This window comes from Oryctolagus cuniculus, chromosome 6, assembly GCF_964237555.1.
Source record: "Oryctolagus cuniculus chromosome 6, mOryCun1.1, whole genome shotgun sequence".
Classification (NCBI taxonomy): domain Eukaryota; kingdom Metazoa; phylum Chordata; class Mammalia; order Lagomorpha; family Leporidae; genus Oryctolagus; species Oryctolagus cuniculus.
Genome location: NC_091437.1, coordinates 145,099,774 through 145,121,585, shown reverse-complemented (window position 1 = coordinate 145,121,585; position 21,812 = coordinate 145,099,774). Strand labels below are relative to the sequence as shown.

General features: G+C 37.3%; 1 long non-coding RNA gene across 5 annotated transcripts in view; it reads left to right on the top strand.

Moving 5' to 3' along the window:
• The window catches only part of LOC138849971 (uncharacterized), a 204,674-nt gene that overhangs the window by 125,590 nt on the left and 57,272 nt on the right, over positions 1-21,812 (top strand). The window contains exon 5 of one of the 5 annotated variants that reach the window (XR_011389308.1): positions 14,664-20,095. The exons of the other annotated variants lie outside the window; for them this stretch is intronic. This is a non-coding gene — a long non-coding RNA (uncharacterized lncRNA). Of the gene's footprint in view, positions 1-14,663; positions 20,096-21,812 lie in introns of those variants that run through there. 5 annotated transcript variants of the gene reach the window in all.

Here is a 21,812-nt window from a genome sequence, read left to right as displayed (position 1 = left end):
ACTCTTCTGGAACTAGGTGGACATGATGGACCTATGTGGAAGGCACAGGTGCCCACGGCTCTGGACCCCAGCCATGGAATCTATGCACCAGTGCTGGAAAGGGAGGTGAGGTGAAACCTCAGTAGCCCAAGACACTCATGGGAAAGTGGAAGGAAGAGCCTAGTGGGAACGAGGCTTGAAGCCCTGTGGGGAAAGTTCACCAGGCTATCTAGAGGAGAGAGAAAAAAAATTAAAAAAATAAATAAAAGGGACCGGTACAGACACAAGTCTCTCTCTCTGCTCACCTTACAAAGACGAGCAAGATGAAGAGCAAGCGTCATTTTGGACATACATAAAAGTTGCACCCGCCATCAGCCAAGCAGAAAAACATGACTCTGGGGGTGAGGGGGTGAGGGAGTGAAATAACAGGAGGTTAGGACCTAGTGACTGTGTGGGATTTGGAGTCCCATGGAAAATTTTTTAGCTTCACCCTTAGAGGTAGGTCTGTGGGAACGTGTGCTAATCTTTACAGCTTATCCCTCTCTCATTCCCACTCTTACTTTTAACTGGGATCTATTTTCAATTGACTTAATACATCTATGATAATTCTATGTTAAGTAAGGAGTTCAGCCAGTGGTATTAAATAAAGGTATATATATATTAAATACAGGTAATATAAATAAATGGTATTAAATAAAAAAGAAAAAAACGAATAAGAAATATATAAAGTGAAATAATGAAGTGTTCCTGTACAGTCAAGACAATTGCTGTTCATGTGATTGCTTCTCATAGTGTCTATTTCACTTCTACAGGTTTCCTTTTAGGTGCTCTGTTAGTTGTCACAGAGCAGGGAGAACATATGATATTTGTCGCTTTGGGACTGGCTTATTTCATTAAGTATGATATTTTTCAGATTCATCTATTTAGCTGTAAATGACTGGATTTTGTTTTCCTAACTGCTGTATAGAATTCCATAGAGTATATATCCCATAGTTTCTTTATCCAGTCTTCCATTGATGGGCATTTAGGTTGATTCCATGTCTTGCCTATTGTGAATTGAGCTACAATAAACATAGAGGTGCAGATGTCTCCTTTATTTGCTGATGTCATTTCCTTGATTCCATTTATTTTGAATTTGTTAAGAGTTGCTGTATGGCCTAGCATATAGTATATCTTGGAGAAAGTTCCATACATTAATGAAAACAAAAGAATGTGTATTCTTCATCTGTGGAATAAAATGTTTTGTAGATATCAACTAGGGTCATTTGATCCACAGTGTAGATTGGCATTCTTGTTTCATTGTTGGTTTCTTTTTATTAAACTATACATTGATGCAATTAGGGTGCTGAAGGTCCCCATTATAATGTAATGGAGTTTATATCTCCATTTAGATTCACTAACATTTATTTTAGGTAGCCTGGCACCCTAGTATTGAGTGAATATACATTTACTATAGTCACATCTTCCTGTTGAATTGATCCCTTAATCATTACATTATCTTTCTAATAGTTTTTTTGTTGTTGTTGTTGTTAAAGTCTATTTTTGTCTGATATCATGATGGCTACTCCTGCTCTTTTTTGCTTTCTGTTAGCATGCAATATCTTTTTCTACCCTTTCACTTTCATTCTGTGTGTATCTTTGTTGCTTAGTTGTGTTTTTTGCAAGCAGCATATAGATCAATCTTGTATTTTTTTTAATCCATTCAGACAGTCTGCATCTTTTGATTAGAGAATTTAGGCCATTTACATTCAAGGTTATTAATGATAAATAGCAATTTGGCCCTGCCATTTTTCCATAAATATTCCTATGTTTTTGCTTTGGATTTCCTTTGAACTTTTACTGGGAGATTTTCTTCCTTCACAATCTTTCATAATGATGGCTATCTTCTGTGTTTCTGTGTTTAGCACATCCTTAAGCATCATTTGTAAGTTTGGACAAGTGGTGACAAATTCTTACAATTTCTGTTTGTTATTAAAAATCTTTATTTCACCTTCATTCTCAAATGAGAGCTTTGCAGGGTACAGTATTCTGGGTTGACAGTTTTTTTCTCTTAAGACTTAGACTATGTCTCTCCATTCTTTCCTAGTCTGTACTGTTTCTGATGAGAAATCAGCTGTCAATCTAATTGGAGATTCTCTGAAGACAATCTGGAATTTCTCTCACTTCTAAAAATTTTAGAATTTTTTTCTTTATGTTTCACTTTTGGAAGTTTGACTGCAACCTGTCATGGTGAAGATCATATTTTGTCGTGTCTATTATGAGTTTATGTGCTTCCAGTACTTGGATGTCATTTTCTTTCTCCAAATTAGACCAGTTTTCTGTAATTATTTCACTGAATAACCCTTCAAAACTGTTCTTTCTACCAATTTAGGAATTCCTAAGACTTATATGTTGGTCATTTGATAGTATTCCAGATTCATTGAACACTGTTTTCAGTTTTTCTAATTTCTTCTTTTTTTGGCATGACTGAGATATTCCCAAAGATTTATCTCCTAGCTCAGATATTCTTTATTTTGCCTCACCAATCTGGTGTTAAGGTTTTTTTATTGTGTTTTTTTATTTGGCATATTTAATTCTTCATTTCTAATATTTCAGTTTGATATCTCTTCAATATCTCTATCTCGGGAAATTTTTTCTGATCTTATTTCGATAAGGCCATAGTCAAAGTGGAAGTTCTCTCCTCCCTTCAGAGAAAGGTACTTCCTTCTTTGATGGCCCATTCTTTCCGCTGGGATTGCACTCACAGAGATCTTTCATTTAGTTCATTTTTTTTTTTTCCACAATGTCTTGGCTTTCCATGCCTGAGAAACTCTCATGGGATTTTTAGCCAGATTCGAATGCCTTAAGGGCTGATTCTGAGGCCAGAGTGCTGTTTAGGACATCTGCCATTCTATGAGTCTGCTGTGTATCCCGCTTCCCATGTTCTCTCCCTTTTTTATTCTATCAGTTAGTATTAGCAGACACTAGTCATGTTTATGTGATCCCTTTGACTCTTAATCCTATCATTATGATCAATTATGAACTGAAACTGATCATCTTGACTAGTGAGATGGCATTGGTACATGCCACCTTGATGAGATTGAATTGGAATCACCTGGCACACTTCTAACTCTACCATTAGGGGTAAGTCTGATTGAGGATGTCCCAAATTGTACACTTCCTCCCTCTTATTCCCACTCTTATATTTAACAGGGATCACTTTTCAGTTAAATTTAAACACCCAAGAATAATTGTGTGTTAATTAAAGTGTTAAACCAATGGTATTAAGTAGAACAAACAATACTAAAAGGAGTAAAATAGTAAGTTGTTCCTTGACGGTCAGGACAAGGGCTGATAAAGTCATTGTTTCTCATAGTGTCCATTTCACTTCTAAAGGTTTCCTTTTACTTGTTCAGTTAGTTGGCCCTGATCAGGGAGAACATATGGTATTTGTCCCTTTGGGACTGGCTTATTTCACTCAGCATGATGTTTTCCAGATTCCTCCACTTTGTTGCAGATGATGGGATTTCATGTTTTTTTTTTTTTTTAACTGCTGTATAGTATTCTATAGAGTACATGTCCCATAACGTCTTTATCCAGTCTTCTGTTGATGAGCATTTGGGTGGTTCCAGGTCTTAGCTATTGTGAATTGAGCTGCAATAATCATTTAGGTGCAGACAACTCTTTTATTTGTCAATTTAATTTCCTTTGGATAAATTCCAAGGAGTGGGATGGCTGGGTTTTATGGTAGGATTATATTCAGGTTTCTGAGGAATCTCCAAACTGACTCCCATAGTGGTTTTACCAGTTTGCATTCCCACCAACAGTGGGTTAGTGTCCCTTTTTCCCCACATCCTCGCCAGCATCTGTTATTGGTAGATTTCTGAATGTGAGCTATTCTAACCAGGGTGAGGTAAAACCTCATTGTGGTTTTGATTTGCATTTCCCTGATTGCTGGTGATCCTGAACCTTTTTTCATGTGTCTGTTGGCCATTTGGATTTCCTTTTTTGAAAAATGTCTATTGAGGTCCTTGACCCATTTCTTAAGTGGATTGTTTGTTTTGTTGTTGTGGTTTTTTTAAAAAGATAGAAGGAGACATACAAACACACACACACACACACACAGACGTACACATACACGTGGATCTTCCATCCACTGATTCACTGCCCAGATGATCCTGTCAGGGCTGGGCAAAGCCGAAGCCAGAAGTTTCATCTGGATCTCCCACATGGGTGGCAGTGGCCCAAACACTTGAGCCGTCTTTCTGCTGCTTTTCCCAGGCCATTTGCAATGCTAGTTGGGAAGTGGATCAGCCAGGACACAAACTGGGTTGTAATGTCGCAGTCAGAGGTTTTACTTTCATCTTTACAACACTGGCCCTGAGATACAGTATTCATAATTCTATCACAGTATATTATTTAAGAAGATTTCTTCATTGATATAGCTAATATTTTATTTGGAATTGTGACACCCTCCTCTAGATAAAAATCTACAGTCCACTATAGAGAAGGGTTTTGCTTAAGGACAGCCCATCAGCTCCAGACCCCTGATCTCCTGATTCCTATCTGAATCCTTTGTTTGGCACTTTTATAAGATTGAATCCAAATCCTTTTTACAAATTAGCATCTTGCTTACTTGTACAATCATAATAGAAACTAGTCTACTGTTCTAGATGGATTTTCTGTCTTAGTGCAATTGGTTGAAAGTAGAAAGTTTGGTATGCAGATAATGTTTTGTCTACATGATACAAAACAAGTTTGTTAACTTCTTAATTTTAAATTGAATTGATATTTTCTTTTGGTGACCTAAAAATGATGTGATGAAACAATTATTCATTGCTTTTATGCTTGTAAGTCACTGTTCTCATAATTCCTTTCTGCTTGAAAGAGATTCTGTCTTAATTTATGATAGAAAAAATTTCTGGAATGAGGTGCATCAAGGACATCTGGGAATTTACCTACTCTTCCCCTCCAAGGCTCCTCTTGTGTGCCATAAAAATGAATGATGATGAAAATATTGTCATCAAATATAATTTAATGTAATCCATCACATCAACAGGCTGAAGGTAAAAAAATCACATGATCATATCACTAGACACAGAAGAAGCATTTGGCAAAATCGCAACCCACTAATGACTTAAAACTCTCAACAACTTGCTATAGAATATTTATAAAAATCACACAGCTAACTTTATACCCAATAATGAGGATCTAGAAGCTTTCCAACTGAGATGAGTAATAAGGCCAATATGACCCTTCTGGCTACTACTTTTTTTTGACAAGCAGAGTTAGACAGTGATAGAGAAAAACAGAGAGAAAGGTCTTCCTTCCATTGATTCACTCCCCAAATGGCCACCACTGCTGGCATGCCGTGCCGATCTGAAGCCAGGATCCAGGTGCTTCCTCCTGGTCTCCCATGCGGGTGCAGGGCCCAAGCACTTGGGCCATCCTCCACTGCTTTCCTGGGCCACAGCAGAGAGCTGGACTGGAAGAGGAGCAACTGGGACAGAATCCGGCGCCCCAACTGGGACTAGAACCCAGGGTTCCAGCGCTGCAGGTGGAGGATTACCCTATTGAGCTGCGGCGCCGGCCATCTAGCTACTACTTTTTAACACTGTTCTGAAAGTCCTAGTTAATGCAGTAAAATCAGAAAGGGAAATAAAAGATACACTAATTGGGAATGAAAAATGAAACCATCTTTGTTTATGGGGAAAATGATTATATATGCAGGAAATATGAAAGAATTGAAAAGTACACACACACACTCCTCTAGAAACTAATAAATGATGTGAACAAGGTTTCAGGATAAGAAGCTAATATACAAAAGTCAATTACTTAATGATGTATCAGCAATGAACAATTAAGCTTTGAAATTTAAAACACAATACCATTTAAATTACCACCTATCAGATGAAATATTTTGGTATAAATCTAATAATATATGTATAAGATATGTATGTGGGACACTATAAAACTCTGCTGAAGTAGATCAAAGGAGAACTAAATAGAGAGTTACTGCAGTTTATAGATAAGAAGATTCAATTGTTTCCAAGATGTCAATTCTTTCCAAGTTGATCTATATATTCAAAGCCATCCTAATAAAAAATTCTAACAAGTTCTTTTGTAGGTATTGACAAGCGTAAAGTTTATAAGAAGAGGAAAAAACTCAGAGTAGCAAACAAACTATTGAAGAAGAATAAACCTTGAGGATGGATGTAAGCCAAATTTAAAACTTCTGTAGAATGACGGTTTTTCAAGATAGTGTAATATTGATGAGAGAACTAACAATTGGATCAACGCAATGGAATATAGAGCTCATATATAAATCCAAAAATATGGTCAGCTAGTCTTTGACAAAGGGGCAAAGACAATACAATAGAGAAAAGATAGTATTTTCTTTTTTTTTTTAAAACTTTTATTTAATGAATATAAATTTCCAAAGTACGGCTTATGGATTACAATGGCTTCCCCCCCATAACATCCCTCCCACCCACAACCCTCCCCTTTCCCACTCCCTCTCCCCTTCCATTCACATGAGGATTCATTTTCGATTCTCTTTATATACAGAAGATCAGTTTAGCATACATTAAGTAAAGATTTCAACAGTTTGCTACCACACAGAAACAAAGTGAAAAATAATAGATGATTTTTTAAATGATGATGAAATCAGATCAGACCTATTGTCATGTTTAACCCCAGCGAGAGTCAAGTTGGGAATTGCTAATTTCTTCTTTTTTTTTTAAACAGAAGATCAGTTTAGTATACATTAAGTAAAGATTTCAACAGTTTGCACCCCCATAGAAACACAAAGTGAAATATACTGTTTGAGTACTCGTTATAGCATTAAGCCTCAATGTGCAGCACATTAAGGACAGAGATCCTACATGAGGAGTAAGTGCACAGTGACTCCTGTTGTTGACTTTACAAATTGACACTCCTGTTTATGGCATCAGTAATCTCCCTATGCACCAGTCATGAGTTTCCAAGGCTATGGAAGCCCCTTGAGTTCTCCGACTCTTATCTTGTTCAGACAAGGTCATAGTCAAAGTGGAGGTTCTCTCCTCCCTTCAGAGAAAGGTACCTCCTTCTTTGAAGACCTGTTCTTTCCACTGGGATCTCACTCACAGAGATCTTTCATTTAGTTTTTTTTTTTTTTTTTGCCAGAGTGTCTTGGCTTTCCATGCCTGAAATACTCTCATGGGCTCTTCAGCCAGATTGCAATGCCTTTAAGGCTGATTCTGAGGCCAGAGTGCTGTTTAGGACATCCACCATTCTATGAGTCTGCTGAGTATCTCGCTTCCCATGTTGGATCACTCTCCCCTTTATTTATTCCATCGGTTAGTGTTAGCAGGTACTAGACTTGTTTATGTGCTCCCTTTGACTCTTAGTTCTTTCATTATGATCAATTGTGAACTGAAATTGATCACTTGGACTAGTGAGATGACATTGGTACATGCCACCTTGATAGGATTAAATTGGAGTCCCCTGGTATGTTTCTAACTCTACCATTTGGGGCAAGTCAGCTTGAGCATGTCCCAAATTGTACATCTCTTCCCTCTCTTATTCCCACTCTTATGTTTAACAGGGATCACATTTCAGTTAAATTTCAACACTTAAGAATAACTGTGTATTAATTACAGAATTAAACCAGTCATATTAAGTAGAACAGACAAAAAAACTACTAAGAGGGATAATGTATTAAGTTGTTCATTAACAGTCAGGGCTATGCTGATCAAGTCATTGTTTCTCATAGTGTCCATTTCACTTAAACAGGTTTCCTTTTTTGTGTTCAGTCAGTTGTCACCAATCAGGGAGAACATATGGTATTTGTCCCTTTGGGACTGGCTTATTTCACTCAGCATGATGTGTTCCAGATTCCTCCATTTTGTTGCAAATGACTGGATTTCGTTGTTTCTTACTGCGGTGTAGTATTCTAAAGAGTACATATCCCATAATTTCTTTATCCAGTCTACCGTTGATGGGCATTTAGGTTGGTTCCAGATCTTGGCTATTGTGAATTGTGCTGCAATAAACATTAGGGTGCAGACTGCTTTTTTGTTTGCCAATTTAAATTCCTTTGGGTAAATTCCAAGGAGTGGGATGGCTGGGTTGAATAGTAGGGTTATCTTCAGGTTTCTGAGGAATCTCCAGACTGACTTCCATAGTGGCTTGACCAGTTTGCATTCCCACCAACAGTGGGTTAGTGTCCCTTTTTCCCCACATCCTCGCCAGCATCTGTTGTTGGTAGATTTCTGTATGTGAGCCATTCTAACCGGGGTGAGGTGAAACCTCATTGTGGTTTTGATTTGCATTTCCCTGATTGATAGTGACCTTGAACATTTTTTCATGTGCCTGTTGGCCTTTTGGATTTCCTCTTTTGAAAAATGTCTATTGAGGTCCTTGGCCCATCTCTTAAGTGGGTTGTTTGTTTTGTTTTTGTGGAGTTTCTTGATCTCTTTGTAGATTCTGGTTATTAACCCTTTATCTGTTGCATAGTTTGCAAATATTTTTTCCCATTCTGTCGGTTGTCTCTTCACTCTCCTGACTGTTTCTTTTGCAGTACAGAAACTTCTCAATTTGATGCAATCCCAATAGTTGATTTTGGCTTTGACTGCCTGTGCCTCCCAGGTCTTTTCCAGAAATTCTTTGCCTGTGCCAATATCTTGAAGGGTTTCTCCAATGTTCTCTAATAACTTGATGGTGTCAGGTCGTAGATTTAGGTCTTTAATCCATGTTGAGTGGATTTTTGTGTAAGGTGATAGGTAGGGGTCCTGCTTCATGCTTCTGCACGTGGAAATCCAGTTTTCCCAGCACCATTTATTGAATAGACTGTCCTTGCTCCAGGAATTGGTTTTAGATCCTTGATCAAATATAAGTTGGCTGTAGATGTTTGGGTTGATTTCTGGTGTTTCAATTCTGTTCCATTGGTCTATCCATCTGTTTCTGTACCAGTACCACGCTGTTTTGATTACAACTGCTCTGTAGTATGTCCTGAAATCTGGTATTGTCATGCCTCTGGCTTTGTTTTTGTTGTACAAGATTGCTTTAGCTATTCGAGGTCTCCTGTGCCTCCATATAAATTTCAGCATCATTTTTTCCAGATCTGAGAAGAAGGTCTTTGGTATCTTGATTGGTATTGCATTGAATCTGTAAATTGCTTTTGGGAGAATGGACATTTTGATGATATTGATTCTTCCAATCCATGAGCATGGAAGATTTTTCCATTTTTTGGTATCCTCTTCTATTTCTTTCTTTAAGGTTTTGTAATTCTCATCGTAGAGATCTTTAACGTCCTTGATTAAGTTTATTCCAAGGTATTTGATTGTTTTTGTAGCTATTGTGAATTGGATTGATCTTAGAAGTTCTTCCTCAGCCATGGCATTGTCTGTGTATACAAAGGCTGTTGATTTTTGTGCATTGATTTTATACCCTGCTACTTTGCCAAAATCTTCTATGAGTTCCAATAGTCTCTTAGTAGAGTTCTTTGGGTCCCCTAAATACAGAATCATGTCATCTGCAAAGAGGGATAGTTTGAGTTCTTCCTTCCCAATTTGTATCCCTTTAATTTCTTTTTCTTGCCTAATAGCTCTGGCTAGAACCTCCAGAACTATATTGAATAGCAGTGGTGAGAGTGGACATCCCTGTCTGGTACCAGATCTCAGTGGAAATGCTTCCAGCTTTTCCCCATTCAATAGGATGTTTGCTGTGGGTTTTTCATAGATTGCTTTGATTGTATTGAGGAATGTTCCTTCCAAACCCAGTTTGCTTAGAGTTTTCATCATGAACGGGTGTTGTATTTTATCAAATGCTTTCTCGGCATCTATTGAGATAATCATATGGTTTTTCTTCTGCAGTCTGTTAATGTGGTGTATCACATTGATTGTCTTGCGCACATTAAACCATCCCTGCATACCAGGGATAAATCCCACTTGGTCTGGGTGGATGATCTTTCTGATGTGTTGTTGCATTCTATTGGCGAGAATTTTATTGAGGATTTTTGCATCTATGTTCATCAGGGATATTGGTCTGTAATTCTCTTTCAGTGCTGCATCTTTTTCTGGCTTAGGAATTAAGGTGATGCTGGCTTCATAGAAAGAATTTGGGAGGACTCCCTCTTTTTCGATTGTTCTGAATAGTTTGAGAAGAATTGGAGTCAGTTCTTCTTTAAATGTCTGATAGAATTCAGCAGTGAATCCATCTGGTCCTGGGCTTTTACTGGGGGACTTCAATACTCCACTCTCAGAAATAGACAGATCAACAGGACGGAAGATCAAGAAGGATACAGTAGATTTAAATGACACTATAGCCCAAATGGATCTAACAGATATATACAGAACTTTTCATCCTACACAGAAAGCATTTACATTCTTCTCAGCAGTACATGGAACCTTCTCTAGGATTGATCACATACTAGGCCATAAAGCAAGTCTCAGCAAATTCAAAAGAATTAGAATCATACCATGCAGCTTCTCAGACCATAAAGGAATGAAGTTGGAAATTAGCAACTCAGGAATCCCTAGAGCATACACAAACACATGGAGATTGAACAACATGCTCCTGAATGAACAATGGGTCATAGAAGAAATTAAAAGAGAAATCAAAAATTTTCTGGAAGTAAATGAGGATAACAGCACAACATACCAAAACTTATGGGATGCAGCAAAAGCAGTGTTAAGAGGAAAGTTTATATCAATAGGTGCCTACATCAAGAAATTGGAAAGGCACCAAATAGAGGAGCTTTCAATTCACCTCAAGGATCTAGAAAACCTACAGCAAACCAGACCCAAATCTAGTAGGAGAAGAGAAATAATTAAAATCAGAGAAGAAATCAACAGGATTGAATCCAAAAAAAATTACAAAAAATCAGCCAAATGAGGAGCTGGTTTTTTGAAAAAATAAACAAAATTGACACCCCATTGGCCCAACTAACTAAAAAAAGAAGAGAAAAGACCCAAATCAATAAAATCAGAGATGAAAAAGGAAACGTAACAACAGACACCACAGAAATAAAAAGAATCATCAGAAATTACTACAAGGACTTGTATGCCAGCAAACAGGGAAACCTATCAGAAATGGATAGATTCCTGGACACATGCAACCTACCTAAATTGAACCAGGAAGACATCGAAAACCTAAACAGACCCATAACCGAGACAGAAATTGAAACAGTAATAAAGGCCCTCCCAACAGAGAAAAGATAGTATTTTCTTTTTTTTTTTTTTTTTTTTTTCACAGGCAGAGTGGACAGTGAGAGAGAGAGAGAGACAGAGAGAAAGGTCTTCCTTTGCCGTTGGTTCACCCTCCAATGGCCGCTGCGGCCGGCGCGCTGCGGCCGGCGCACCGCGCTGATCCGATGGCAGGAGCCAGGAGCCAGGTGCTTCTCCTGGTCTCCCATGGGGTGCAGGGCCCAAGCACCTGGGCCATCCTCCACTGCACTCCCTGGCCACAGCAGAGAGCTGGCCTGGAGGAAGGGCAACCGGGACAGAATCCGGCGCCCTGACCGGGACTAGAACCTGGTGTGCCGGCGCCGCTAGGCGGAGGATTAGCCTAGTGAGCCGTGGCGCCGGCCAAGATAGTATTTTCAACAATTGATTCTGGAACAATTGGGCACCCACATGTAAAAAATCAAAGTACATATTTTAAACCTTCAACAAAGTTAACTCAAAATGGATAATAGATCTACATTTAAAATGCAAACCTACAAAACCTCTAGGAGATAATATGTATAAAATCTACATAACTTTAGGCTTGGCAGTGATATTTTACCTATAACACTAAAGAAATGATATATGAAATAATTAATTTATAAGCTGGACTTCATTAAAATTAAAAAAACTTCTCTTCTGAGAAAGGTAGTGTCAACAGAATAAAAAGATAAACCACAACTGAGAACAAATATTTACAAAAGCATATCTGATAAAGGACTATTACCTAAAATATTTAAAGAACTTTAAAAACTCAACAAAAGGAGACCAACTCCCCAACTACAAGATGGGCTAATGATCTGAAAGACAATTCACTGAAGAAGATACAGTTGACAAATAAGCATATGAAGAGATACATCATGTGTCATTTGGGATTTGCAAATTAAAACAACAATAAAGCAGAGACACATGCCTGTTAGAAAGGTGAAGTATCAGAACAGTGATAATTCTACATGTTGGTAAGGATGTGGAGCAATAAGAGCTCATTCACTGGCTGGCAGCACGACTCACTAGGCTAATCCTCCACCTGCGGCGCCAGTACCCCAGGTTCTAGTCCCGGTCGGGGTGCCGGATTCTGTCCCAGTTGCTCCTCTTCCAGTCCAGCTCTCTGCTGTGGCCTGGGAAGGCAGTGGAGGATGGCCCAAGTGCTTGGGCCCTGCACCCTCATGGGAGACCAGGAGGAAGCACCTGGCTCCTGGCTTTGGATCACCATAGTGCGCCGGCTGTAGCGGCCATTTCAGGGGGGTGAACCAGCAGAAGGAAGACCTTTCTCTCTGTCTCTCTCTCTCACTGTCTAACTCTGCCTGTCAAAAAAAAAAAAAAAAAAAAAAAAAAAAACAAAAAAGAACAAAAAAAAAAAAAAACAAAAAAACAAAACAAAAAAAACCTCATTCACTACCAGTGAGTATGCAGAATAATATGGTTACATTGGAAGACAGTTTGGATATTTCTTACAACACTAAATATGCTCTTATCAAGCAATCCAACAACCATACCCCTTGGTATTTGCTCAAAGAAACTGAAAAGTTATGCCACATCCAAATCTGAGCACAGATATTTATACCAATTTTATTCATAATTGCCAAAATTTGGAAGCAAGCAAAATGGCATTCAGTAGGTATATCAGCCTGTTTTTGTTATAATAATAAAAAACCTGAGACTGTATCCTATAAAGAAATGAAGTTGATTTAGCTCACAGTTTTGGAGGCTGAAACTCGAAGAGTGTATTACCAGCTCTTATGAGGTTTCCTTTGGCTGCATGATGTTGTGGAAGAAGGAATCGTGGTGTGAACATGTGCAGCAGGCAAAGATTACATGGCTAGACAAGCAGCCAGAGAGCAGGGAGGGGCTGGCAATGACTCCTAGTAGGCTCCACCACTGAAAGTCTCACCATCTTCTAACACCATCCCATTGAGAACCAAGTTCCCAACATGTGAACCCTCTCCAAGCCATGGCAGCAGGTGAATGAATAAATTCACTGGTGTATCAAAATACTGAACTATTACATAGTAGTAAAAAGATATGAGTTATCAAGCCATGAAAAGATAATGGTGGAATCTTATCTGCATATTACTAAAAGAAGCCAATCTTAAAAGATTGCATATTCAGTGATTCCAACTACATGACATTCTGGAAAAGAATAGTAGAAAGATCAATGGTTACCAGAGATTGTGAGAGAAGTAGGGAAGGATCAGTTAAACACTGAGGCTATTTAGTGCACTAACACTATTCTCTGTGATAACATAGTGTCACCTATGTGTCACTATACGTTTTTCAAAGGTTATTTAATGTACAACACCAATGTAAATTATAGACTTGGAGTGGTAATGATGTGTCAACTCAGTTTCATTTCTTATAACAAATGTGTTACTCATACAAGGATGTTGATAATGGAGAAAGCTTTTCATTGTAAGGACATATGGTATACTGGAACTCGCTGTAATTTATATGCAGTATGTCTGTCAATCTAAAACTTTTCTAAAAACTAAAATTGATTAAAAAGAAACAAAATATACCTAGTCAGTCTTGACTAGCAGAAGGATTATACTCCATGAATTTATATGATGATTATTTTGAACCAAGAAATATATTTCCATGGAAATATCTGTGTTGCTATAGACCTTAAACCAGACCCCTATTAAACTTACAACAGAGGTGGAATTGTGTGGTTGAGACTATAATCCCTTCAACAAGGGTGAAAGAACCTCTTGAAAATTCCTTCTGTGGAACATGGTAAGATATGAATTATTTCGCTTCTTTTTGACCAGTTCTTCCTCTTGCCAGATGACTGGATTGTAATATATCAAGTCTTTGAATATATCTCACATATCTTATTAGGCAAATACACATTTATTGAGCACATCTTATGTTCTGGTTATTGTGCTCAGTGCTTGGAATTCAATGATCAGTAAGATAATGTCTACTGACTCTAAATACTCAGTCTTGATTGCCCAAGGTGAGAAGAGTGCAGTAAAGATTCAGAGAAAACAATTCTAACTTTGTTATGAATAACCAGCCTTGTCCATATGATGCTGGTGAATGATTGTTAATAATACTACTAGAATGCATTGAAAAAAATCTTATGTTTTATGTTTTAAGATCTTTGTCACATCTCTTATCAGACTTAAGCTCCACAGATATGTGGACAGCCAACAGATTATGAAACAGTCTCAGAGACATTTACTAATTTGCTAAGATCAGATAGACAGTGCCTTAGAGCCAGGTAACCAGAGAAGTGTAGCAGGAGGAAAGACAGCCATAGTAGAATGGATCCCATGATACTCATATACTTTGTCCCAAGTTTCCACCAAAAGCTGTTCTTTCTCTACAAGACTATATGACTCCTTTTCTAATCAATAATCTAAGGAAATAATGATGAATTCCTATTTGTCCAAAACAGTGAGATATCTAGAAAATTGTTTGTATTGTGATTAATCTCAGGATATTTAGGACATTTTAAGCCAGTCCCTGGATGATGTCACGTGTTGTCTCCTTTTACAGATCATTGGAACTGAGAACAAACTTCAGGATAATGAAATCTGAGATAAGGAAACACACTGAAAGACAATGTCATAAGGATGCCAGATGCTATAAAATTTCTTTGATCCTTCCAACATCCCATTGAACTGTATACATACTTCTATAATAAATATTATGATGTTAGATATTTATTTATCTACTTGAAATTGAATAATCAACTGTGGAGCTCTGGAGAACAATAATTTTGTCTTATTAATCTTTGTATCCTTAGAACCTAGCGTAGCACTTGGGTGCACCACAGAGAACAAATATTGTAAAAACAATTGTTGAATAAATAAATGATTGCACCTACAGACACAATTTGAGTCCCTGACAACTAATTATTGGCATATTTGAGATCAGACTCCATCTCTCTTAATAGCATTTCAGTATTTTTGACATTTTTCTATGCTGCCTCTTTGTTATTATAGTTATACATATTCTCCAAGTGCTATTAGCCTTATTAATTTTTGAACAAGCTAATGTAAATGAAATAATAATCTCAACTGCATTAATACAGGTTACTTGCTGAAATTTAATTGATGTTATGGCTGTATTATAGTTTTTTTTATCATTTTCTTTTTTTAACTTTTATTTAATGGATATAAATTTCCAAAGTACAGCTTATGGATTACAATGGTTTCCCTCCCATAACATCCCTCCCACCTGCAACCCTCCCCTTTCCCACTCCCTCTCCCCTTCCATTCACATCAAGATTCATTTTCGATTCTCTTTATATACAGAAGATCAGTTTAGCATGGCTGTATTATAGTTTTTACTAGATAACCAAATGGGCCCTCTGGTTTTATTCAGGCATTTTATTTTATGCCTACGTTAAAATGAGGACATTTGTAATTGTCAATGGCAAGAAGGTTATAACAAGGCAGAAAACCAGGCTGGCACAAACTTGATGCCTAGGCTGTCTGAAGAGGATGCCAAATTTAGCTTGGGGAGTGAAAGAGAAGTGTGAATGAAAAGTCAATGATGTGGGAATTTTTTAGAAGGCAAGGCAAGGAGTACAGCCACTGAGTGCCACACATCCCTAAGGGCTGGATTTTTGTGAACAGAATCGTCCTTTATGTTTCTTTCCTTTTCCTCTGATCTCTTGTCTTCTCACTGAAACCTAGAGCCCAATCACTCTGAGTCTTTTTAAACTGCCCATGGTGACTAGCCCAGCACTGGTTCTAAAGAACTTTGTCATACGTTAACTTTGAAATGAATGACACTAATTGTTAAAAAAATAAATTTGGTATAAAGATTGTTTTTTGTTTAACAGTGGGAAATACATTCAGTTTTTTTAGAATAAACTTCTACAGCATACCAACAGAAAAAAAGGAAATAATATCTAACTTTTAAAATTTTATCAAATTTTATGAGAATAAAATACAACAGAAATAACAGAAATGGATATCCCTGGGTAGTAGCATTATGTATACATATATACACATATGATGATTTATGATAAATGATTTTACATTTATCTATTTATCTGAAAGGGTTACAGAAAGAGAGGGAGAGACACCTAGAAAAGAAATCTTGCATCCACTGGTTCACTCTCCAGATGGGTGCAACAGCCAGGGATGGGTCAGGCCACAGCCAGAAGCCAGGCACCTCATCTGCATCTCTCACATGGGAACAGGAGCCCAACACATGGGCCATCCTCTGCTGTTTTTCCCAGGCCATCATCAGGGAGTTGGATCGGAAGTGGTGCAGCCAGGACTCGAATCTGTGCACGTTAGGATGCTGGTGTCAAAGGCCATGGCTTTAGCTGCTACAACTCTGGCCCCATGGCATTGCATTTTTTTTGTATTTTTCAATTTTTTACATAAAAATAATAGACATTATTCAAATAAAACAAAATACTCTAAGGAAATAAACTCATTGTTAGGCAATTAAACTATTCATGAGTTTCCAAGAACATTAAGTTCCATTTTATTCTATTTATTTTCAGTTAACAATTCTTTATTGAGCAAAGCATTGTGCAGACACTAGAAAAGATACAAAGATGTACAAAACATAAGCCATGTCCTTAAAAGAATTTACAGTCTGATGTACACCAGGAATGCAAAGGGCAAAGTGTTGAATGTACATAGCTATGGAACTCCTGACTGGGTTCCAAATTGGAGTGCTGGCATTGCATTTGAACCTTTTAAATTTCCATCCCAGGAGAATGGTTGTGTGATTCCTCTGTAGAAGAAATAAGAGCTGCTGTATAGGGAGAAGACTGAAGAAAAAGCCTCAGAAATGCTTGTCCTTCTTTGAAATGCATGAGAAAGAAGAGAAGGAAGTGGGTTGATTGTTAGGTGATGACAAGAAGTCTGATTGATGATAGACATAGTAATGGTAGAAGAGGAGAGGATGGAGAGTTGTCCAGACACTTATAAGAGCATTGTGTTCCCTGGAAAGGACAGTGAGGCTGAAGATGAGTTGGAAGAAGTGGGGGACAATTTTCAGAAATGGGCAAACCTGGCAATCTTTAAACCACAAAAATCTTTGCAATTTTGCATTAGAAGAAAACATGAGAGTCCATTTGGATCATTCTTTTGCATGCAAGTATAATCACAAACTGTATGTTAGGGACTGGTCTAGGAGTTTAAATATCCTTGAACATGTTTAATCATCACAATGAAGTAGATAACATCATAATTTCCATAATTTAGAGAAGGATAATGAAGTGCCAAAATGACAATAGCTTGCTAAATGTCACAAGCTTAATAAGAAAGAGAGAGAAGATTCAAATCCAGGATTCAAACTCAAAAAATTCTACCTTCTGAGTCCATGCTTTTAAGGACCACTCCCACCTGTCTCTCCTGAAGATGTGTTCAGATTACATAAACACCAGATAAAGGAGCAGCAGGGAACGAGAGTTCCTGCTGCTCTACATCCTCGCTACTTTTGGTGCTGTCAGTGTTCTGAATGAGCTGTTCTAATGAGTACACAGTGTTATCTCATTTTTAAATTTATTTTTATACTAATTTTATTTAAAAATATTTCAATTAGCAAAAAGTGTAAATAAGAGTTCAATGAATACATATATTTAATGCATTTTAACATTTTGCTGTATCAACATCATATGTAAATGTTGTGTATATATATATATACACACACAGAAATACTATTTTTCTTGAAAGCAGGGGTTAAAATATTAATATCACATAATGTGTGTTTCATGACAAAATCACAAAGTGAGAAAAGAAGGTTTTATTATTATATAAGAGATATAACTCACTGAAGGAATGTTTGTAAATATATGCTCATTAGTATGGCACCCACACTTTATTTGTTACCTAATTTTTAAGTTTGCTTTTCCGTGATGATATGCTAAATGCTCATTCACCATTTGTATATATTCTTAGATGAGGTTTCTGGCCTGTTTTTATACTTTTGTTTTGTTTTCTTACTGCTGAGTTTGTAAATTTTAAATAACACTCCTGAATTTTAGTCTTCAGACTAGAAGTCTTTTTTTCCTCTAGAATCCTGACTAGTCTTTCAGGTCATATAATACTACCATATACCACATGTACTCTTGCTGGAAGCTATTTCTCTTCCCATTAAAAGTGAATAAACCAGGCTTAATAGCACATTGGTGTCTATTTTTCCTAATTACTTTATGTATTTATTTTAAGGTAAACAAATTTCATGTGTACAGATTTAGGCACATAGTGGTACTTCTCACCCTACCCTACTTCCCACCCATGCTCTCACTGTTCCTCCCCTTTCTCTCTTATTCCCTCTCTTAATTTTTTTTTATAATGATCTACTTTCAATTTACTTTATACTCATAAGATTAACCCTGAACTAAGTAAAGAGTTCAACAGATAATAAGAAGAAAAAGCACTGTACCTCAGCAGTAGAAATAAGAGCTGTAAACAATCATTGAATCTCAAAATGCTAATTTCACTCATATACCTTACCTGTTTTTGGTACTCTATTAGTTATCACAAATCAGGGAAATCATATGGTATTTGTCTCTTGGGGGCTTACTTTATTCAGTATAATGATTTCCAGTTGCATCCATTTTGTTGCAAAAGACAGAATTTCATTCATTTTTAATGGCTGAGTAGTGTCTACTTACCATAATTTTTTTATTCAGCTATCAGTTGATGGACATTTGGACATTCCATATCTTAGGTGTTGTGAATTGAGCTGCAGTGAACATGGGTATACAGATAACTATTTCATACCCTGATTTCATTTTATTTGGGTAAATTCCCAGGAGTGTGATTGCTGGGTCATATGGTAGATCTATTTTCAGCTTTCTGATGTATCTCCACACTGTCTTCCACAATGGCTACACTAGTTTACAACCCCATCAACAGTAGATCAGGGTACCTTTTTCCTCATATACTTACCAGCATGTATTGTTTGTTGATTTCTGTATGACAGCCATTCTAACTATGGTGAGGTGAAACCTCATTGTGGTTTTGATTTGCATTTCCCTGTTGGCTAGTGATTCAGAGCATTTTTTTTCAGGGTCTGTTGGCCATTTGAATTCTTCTTTTAAAAAAATGCCTATTCAAGTCCTTTGCCCATTCCTAAACTGGATTATTGTTATTATTATTGTTGTTGAGTTTCTTAAGCTCTTTGTAAGTTCTGGATATTAATCCTTTATCAGTTGCATAGTTTGCGAATATTCTCCCAATCTAGCAGTTGCATCTTCATGTTGCTCAGTGTTTCTTTTGCAGGTGCAGAAGCTTCTCAGCTTGATACAATCCCATTTATCTCTTTTGGCTTAGATTTCCTGTGCTTCTGGGATCTTTTTTAAGAAGTCTTCGCCTATGACAATGTCTTTCAGAGTTTCCCCAAAGTTCTCCTCTTCAGTGTCTTTTATCATCATCTCTGAGTGTGTTTATACTATAGCCACCATTAATTTTGTATTGCTATTGTATATTGACCTATTAGGCTATTTCCTCCTCCTTCTGAAGGTTAGGTAGAACTCCTCTGCCCATAGTTCCATTAGGATGTGCCTGGGATACCTAATCATGCATCTAAATTGTCCTCTCAAGTCTTACAGTGTTCATTTCTGGATATACATAGCATTTTTATCTTAATATTGATTTTATTAAATATTTAATTAAATATTAATATTGATTTTATTAAATATTTGATCAAATTTGATTTGATTTTATAACTTGGTGGCTCAAAGCTCAGCTCTGGTAGGAATTCCTGGATGTAGACATTCAATCTGTACCAGTATCCAGTATCACCTTAGAACCTGTCCTCATGAAGGCAAAACCCCCCTTTCATAGGCATGGCTTTTCTCTGTAACCTTGGGAGCCTTTATTGTGGTACTGCCATTTGTCCTTCTCATAAATTTGACACTGCATTTTTTAAGCCACTAATATCACCGGAAATATAGGCAATTGTTTGATTCTATGGCTTAAGTGGTAGGGCGACTTTCTCTGCAGCCTACCTTTGCTGCAGAGACCTTTTATACTCTGGGCTTTTTAAAGTTGGCTCCTCTTCATATGAATCAGCATATAGGCCAGATAAGTATTCCTAGGTATTTGGTGGGCTCTCTTAGTTGCCAGAAGTTTTATTCTTTGTTGTAGAATGCACATTACAACGTTTTGTTTTTTACTATGCAGAGAATGGACAAAGCCCTGATCACTGGTGTCCTTATGCTAATCACTTGTGTCCTTATTGGCAGCTGGTTGGTGAGTTTCTTCTATTGTCAAATGATTATGTGTTCCAGAAGCAGGAGGTGGAAGGTGTAAACTATGCCTTGCAAGATGTATCTGTGATAAATACAAGGGGTAAGAAACAAGATTAGGTAGAAGACTTCAGTCCACTAATCAGATAGGAAATTTAGGAAAATCGGGAAGGGATCAGAGATGAAAGCAGGATTGAGTTGAGAGCACTTCAGGCAAAGTCTCTGCTACTATATTGAGGAGTTTGCAGTGAACATTGCCAGTTAGAAAAGTCCCATGTTGGGAATCAATAGGTTCTACTAGCCTGGTTATAGTAGCCTCTCAATGGAGTCATTGGTTGAGGGTAACCTGGGAAATCAAAGGCTTTCCTTGAAAGCTAAGATGCATTCAAAGTCCTCAGTTGAAGGCTATCATGTAACTGTCCTCCTTATGTCTTGACAGCAAATATTTTCTGCAAGGGTGATCTGAAGGGATCACCTCTATAACTGCAGCACTAGGTGATTCTTGGCATAGTCAAGTTGGAGAATCACTGATGTAAAACTTTGCAGGTTGTTATATAGGCCTTTACACATTCTCTGAGAGAATTGGAGGTATTAAGTTTTTGAGATAGAGTGATGTGATTGATTTAGCTATTAACAAGGTTATTCTTGCTCCATGTTGAGAAGCAAGTACTGGATAGTGAGGGTGATAGTGAGGTGACCAGTTAGGAGGCAGGAAGTGATGGTAGCTTGGATCAGTGTAGGTGGTACAAAATGGTTGGGTTCTGATATATTGCAATGGAATTGTTCCAATGAGTTTTAGTTGTCTGTTTCTTCAAAATTTAATGTTTTATTTTTGCTTTCATTACACATCCCCAAAACAGGACTACATTTCAGTATTTACATTATAGTTCATATTCTTTGAAGTATAAAGGAAAAATGGAACTTCTTCAAAATTCTCATAGCTTCATTTTATACAGAAGGTAAACTTATACACTCCACCCATTAAATGTTAGATAACTAGGATTTTGTATGCTTTGCGACATGTAAGAATCCTGGAGGATTATTATATTAGTAGCTATAACAATGCTTCTAAGTCCAGCTAAGGTATAGGGCTCATATTTTAAAAAAATTTATTTATTTGAAAATCAAAGAGTTGATTTACTCCCAAAATGACTACAATAGCCTGGGCTGAACTAGGCCCAAACCAAGAGCCTAGAACTCATTCTGGTCTCCCACATGGGTGGTAGGAACCCCAGCACTTTAGCAATCATCTACTACCTCCTAGATTTTGCATTAGCAAGAAGGTAGAATGAAGAACAGAGATGGGACTTGATTAAATTTCAATGAAAAATACCTTCCCCTCACTTTAAAGCAATTTCAGTTCCACACACATAATACTAGGCAAAGTTATAATACAATAAATTACTAAGATATCAAAGTTAAACTAAGTGACACCAGGGAGCACAGGGTGACGGTCTTGGGTTCCACTGTCATTCCCA